We start from the raw sequence: 6,000 nt of genomic DNA, 5'->3' as shown, positions 1-6,000 counted from the left end.
GAGAAAGTTAATATAATAACCCAGCAAATGAAAAATAGGTAGCTTAGACTGTATAGATGCTTAACGGAGACAGACATCACTGAGATTAGAGTTTGAGGGAAGACAGGATAGCAAACAAAAGAAATCAAATGTTGGCCAGGCTGGTCTTGAACTCATGACCTCAGGTGATCCACCCTCCTCGGCTTCCCAAAGTGATGGGATTACAGGCGTGAGCCACCACACCTGGCCAGATTCGTTGTTTTCAGGAGCTGGGGAGAGGTGGGAATGGGGAGTGGCTGCTAATTGTGTTCAGGTTTGTTTTAAGGGAATCAGAAATGTTCCAAAATTTGATTGTAAGGATGATTGCAAAACCCTATAAATATTCTTAAAAACCCCACTAAGTTGTACATTTTAAGTGGGTTAATTGTTTATATGTGAATTAGGTATCAACAAAGCTGTCTAAAACATATTCTGGAGTTTGGGTTTTTTAAAAATAAATATTTGCTCATTCAAGTTGTTTTCATACAATTCATATCTGCTTATTCTAAAAGTCAACTGCTGAGAAAAAGCAAATTAATTACAACTTTATTTTAATTTCTCTATCTCCAGAACTAGTAAAGTTCTCCAGACCTCCCCATTGTCCTTGGGCAACCCACAACACAGACATCAATGATACAAGCAGCCCCTTCCAGCCCGCAACACTCATTTGTTCATTCTCTCATTAACTTACCTAAAGTATCACAGGCCAGCAATGCTCTAGGTTCTGAGGAGATAGTGGTGGATCTCTAGACAAGCTCCCTGGCCACTACAGCTCAAATTTCAGTCAAACAGAGGTGAGAAGGGGTAAAAAGGATGTCAAGCAACCCCTTGGAATCAAAGGTGAGACCAGGAGCATAAAGAACACACTGGAAAGGTGTGAGTCAGACTTTGGTCATCTACAGTTGTCATCTAGTGCAATGTGGAGTTGAGCAGGATGGAAACTAGGGGCTGGGATGAGCAGAGTCAGCAGCAGAATGCATTGTATGGGTTCAGTACAGGAGCCCAGGTGAAGGGTGCAGGAGTCAGCAAAGGTCAGTTACCAAGCCATATAAGCCTCCTTGAAAACAGGCACCAGGGCTTTTGAACTGGGTGAAAACAATCTAGGGAATGAGCTACAGGAAAGCCAAGTGTCTGACTAAATCTTCTCAGTTGTCCTGTTAGACCCATGGCTGGCCCTAGCCATGGCATCAGTTTCCTTGTCTGTAAAGTTAATATAATAATAACCACCTTGCTAGGAGGATTAAATGAAATAAAGCAAGCTTAGATACCTATCAGAATTACACATTTAAAACAGTGCATTTTAGTTTGTTTATTTAGGAAATATTCTATTATATAAAATATATTAATTATAACAAGGTATTCTTCAATTATACAATAATGAAGCCACTTGCTTCAAACTTTTTCACCCAAAATGTACAAGTGGACTGTTATCTTCTACTTTCAATTCTCGCCTCCTGCTGAAGGTTATGTTCAATTGCTTTTCAAGTATTGATGACCATTTCTTCATACTTACTGATATGAAAATATGCTATAATAAAAGCATGATAAACTATTATGTAGATAAACTTGTATTAGCCAGGGTTCTCTAGAGGGACATAACTAATAGGATACATATATATGTACATATCTATATATAAACTTGTATATAAACTCACATATATATGTGTATATATGTGTATATATATATATATACACACACACACACACACACACACACATATATATATATGGGAGTTTATAAAGTAGTATTAACTCACATGATCACAAGGTCCCACAATAGGCTGTCTGCAAGCTGAGGAGCAAGGAAGCCAGTCCGAGTCCCAAACCTGAAGAACTTGGAGTCTGATGTTCGAGGGGCAGGAAGCATCCAGTATGGGAGAAAGATGTAGGCTGGGAGGCCTAGCCAGTCTAGCCTTTTCACATTTTTCTGCCTGCTTTATATTCTAGCCCCACTGGCAGCTGATTAGATGGTGCCTACCCAGATTAAGAGTGGGTCTTCCTTTCCCAGCCAACTGACTCAAATGTTAATCTCCTTTGGCAATACCCTCACATACGCACCCAGGATCAATACTTTGCATCCTCCCATCCAATCAAGTTGACACTCAATACTAACCATCACAAGTGCATCCCTTGTCAACTTATCTCCTGAGATCATACATAATCTTCAAATAAATACAATAATGTAATAATTACGCCTAACATCATACAACTGTCCTTCATCCATTGGAAATACACAAATCCCCAACCCAAATGCTATTACATAAGTTAAGACTACTTAAATACTGATACAAAGTCAATAAATCTATGTCACATGATAAAGGAAAAGGAAATAAAATGAAGATATTTTCTTACTACAGTGTTTACATGCATTAACATGTTTTTAAAAAAAGAAGAAATACTCATGACAATTACAGTCCTTAGTTCTGCAACTGGTCGTGTGGTCATAGCTGGTATTGATGACTACCTTCTTGTACTACCTATTCTGTATTCCCTTTGCCTTCACAAGGACCTCAGCAGGTCAGGGTTTTTTTCCCGGTAGAGTGACACAAACCTTCATTCCTGAAGGGTCTGGGCCATTTGTAGTCCTGCCTGGATTAGGCTGTTGTAATTTCCCGTTGACCTTAATCACAGGGCATGGTAATTCAAAGAGACACCCCAAGGAATCTTCTGTATTCCATGCATACTCTTCCTTACCTCTGTTGTGGTGTGGAAGAATAATTTCATCTTGATAGTCCAGGTCAACCACCCCAGTCAACACTGTGACTCCATTCTTAGCCCATTGACTTAAAGGTAGGAGGAGCCCAAAGTGTCTGGGTGGCAATCTTAACTTCCAGTTTAATGGAATCGTTGTTGTGTCTCCTGGTGGTAGCGTTCTCTCTCTGGAACTAAGACCTCTAGGCCAGCAGAACTAATGTTTAGAGAACAGGAAGCAAAAATGTTGCTAGTGGATCACTAGGGGTGATGGTGAGTGGTGCCACTTCCACTTCTACTCGTTGATTCCTGGACCCATGAATTCTGGCTATGGGAGAAACAGTACAATATACTGGACGCTGATTCAGAGCATACATAGCCTTCTGGAGAACTTTGCCCCAGCCCCACAAAGTATTGTCACCTAGTTGGCATTGTGATTGTGACTTCAGAAGGCCATTCCACTGTTCTATCAATATCAGGTGCTTCAGGATGATGGGGAACATGGTAAGACCAGTGAATTGCATGAGCATGAGCCCACAGATGGTAGTCTTGGCAGAAGCATTGTGTGCAGGATAGGCAAACACGTATCTGGGGTAAGTGTCTATTCCAGTGGACAAACCTCTGCCCTTCCCATGATGGAAGAGGTCCAATATAATCAACCTGCCACCAGGTAGCTGGCTGATCACCTTGAGGAATGGTGCCATATCGAGGGCTCAGTGTTGGTCTCCACTGCTGGCAAATTGGGCACTCAGTGGCCGTAGCCAGATCAGCCTTGGTGAGTTGCTGAGTCCTTGTTGCTGAGCCCATGTGTAACCTCCATCCCTCTCACTATGGCCACTTTGTTCATGGGCCCACTGGGCAATGACAGGGGTGGCTGGGGAAAGAGGCAGAGTGGTGTCCACACGATGGGTCATCCTATCCACTTGATTATTAAAATCCTCCTCTGCTGAGGTCACCCATTGGTGAGCACTCACATGGGATACAAATATCTTCATAGTTTTTGACTATTCAGAGAGGTCCATCCACATACCTCTTTCCCAGATTTATTTGTCACCCATTTTCCAATCATGCTTCTTCCAAGTCCCTGACCATCCAGCCAAACCACTGGCTACAGTCCGTGAATCAGTATATAATTGCAGATATGGCCATTTATCCCATGCAAAGTGCACAACCAGGTGTACCACTCAACGTTCTGCCCACTGGGGAGATTTTCCTCCACCACTGTCCTTCAGGGATGTCCTAGAAAGGGTCTGTAGTGCTGCAGCTGTCCACTTTGGGTGGTACCTGAATATCGTGCAGAACCATCTGTGGACCAGGCCCTAGTCTTCTCTTCCTCTGTCAACTGATCATAGGGAACTCCCCATGAAGCCATCGGTGCAGGCTGTGGGGAGAGAAGGCAGAGTGGCAGGAGTGGGGACCATGGGCATTTGAGCCACTTCCTCATGTAACTTACTTGGCCTTCAGGACCGGCTCCAGCATGGTCATGTATATATCACTTCCATTTGATGATGGAATGCTGCTGTGCATGACCCACTTTATGGCTGGATGGGTCAGAAAGCACCCAGTTCATGATAGGCCGTTCAGATTGCATGGTGACTTGATGACCCATAGTCAAACGTTCAGTTTCCACCAAAGCCCAGTAACAACCCCAGAGCTGTCTCTCAAAAGGAGAGTAGTTATCTGCAGAAGATGGCAGGGCCTTGCTCCAAAATCCTAGACGCCTCTGCTGTGATTCACCTATGGGGGCCCACCAAAGCCTCCAAACAGCATCCCTATCTGCCACTGACACCTCAAGCACCATTGGATCTGTTGGGTCATATGGCCCAAGTGGCAGAGTAGCTTGCACAGCAGCTTGGACCTGTTGCAGACCCTTCTCCTGTTCTGGACCCCACTCAAAACTGGCAGCCTTTCAGGTCACTTGATAAATGGGATGGAGTAACAAACCCAAATGAGGAACGCATTGCCTCCAAAATGCAAATAGGCCCACTAGGTGTTGTGTCTCTTTCTTGGTTGTAGGAGAGGCCAAATGCAGGAACTTATCCTTCACCTTAGAAGGATTATCTCAACAGGCCTCACACCACTGGACCCCTAGAAATTTTACTGAGGTAGAAGGTCCCTGAATTTTAGTCAGATTTATTTCCCATCCTCTACATTAAACCAAGGGAGATCAGGCATTTCCAGCTCACTCATTTAATCCACATTTCAGTGAGCCATCATTTAATCCACATTTCAGCTAACCAAGCAAATAAACTATTAGAACCTTTTTTAACTCCCCAAGCTGCAACATTAAATGCAGAATCCCTACTTAGTGGGCCCAAATCAGTACATTCAGCCTGATCCAACTCTGTTCCTTCCACCATTATCCCACACCCTTAATATCCATTCCCATGCCTGCTTACATAAATTAGGAAACTCAAGCAGTTCTTTTTGAGGGTAGTGCACTTCCTCATGGGTCACACTCTGAACCTCACCTCTAGGGGCCAGACAGGACTTCAGTCTAGTTATAGGTCTAGAAGCAAACAGGGATGTTGGGGGTGGCTCCTGAAGAGAATCGACATTATCTTGCCTGGCAACTGCCTCAGCGGAGGCCATCACTATTGTCTCATGCAGTGCAGGGTCTAACTCCTCAGACAAAGGCTGATGGCAGCATGGGTCGGGGAGGGGATGTTGCCACTACTGGGGGTGGGGAAGCTGTTTCTTCTTGTAAAAAAGGTTCATCAGAGTTTACAAACTCGGCGTCCCCAGCTTCATCAGGGTCCTCCCACACGTCCCCATTCCAAGTTGCAGGGTCCCATTGTTTTCCAATCAATGCCCTCTCTTTAACAGTAGACACCTGGCGAGGCTGGGCATGCACCTTTCATTGCAGGTCAGCCACTCGCATAAGAGCTTGTTTCTGTTTTTCCACAATTTCAGCTCCTTCTCTGCAGGAAATAAGACTCTCACACAGGGCAATCTTAGCAGATTTGAGGCTCAGTATCTGCTTCTGAATCTGGGAGTGAGAATCCCTGAGTTCATCATTTTCTTTCATCACCTTGTCCAGTGAACTTAGGAGCAACTAACCAGCTTCATTATGTTCCTTGGTTCTCCACATATAGTCAAAGGGATTATGTATAGAGTCACTAAACTCCTTGCCTCTCATAAGCAGTAAATTAGGAGTGTCAAATGCATTTATTTTGCATAACTCTCTAAACAGTTCATGCCAAGGACTATCAGTATTCTCCATACTATTAGAAGTAGAGTCCTTAGCATTTTCTGATGTAATCATATTAAGCAGACAACTCCAGAAACCCC

Source organism: Pongo pygmaeus, chromosome 1 (genome assembly GCF_028885625.2).
Source record: "Pongo pygmaeus isolate AG05252 chromosome 1, NHGRI_mPonPyg2-v2.0_pri, whole genome shotgun sequence".
NCBI lineage: Eukaryota > Metazoa > Chordata > Mammalia > Primates > Hominidae > Pongo > Pongo pygmaeus.
Note: the sequence above shows the minus strand (reverse complement) of the source record.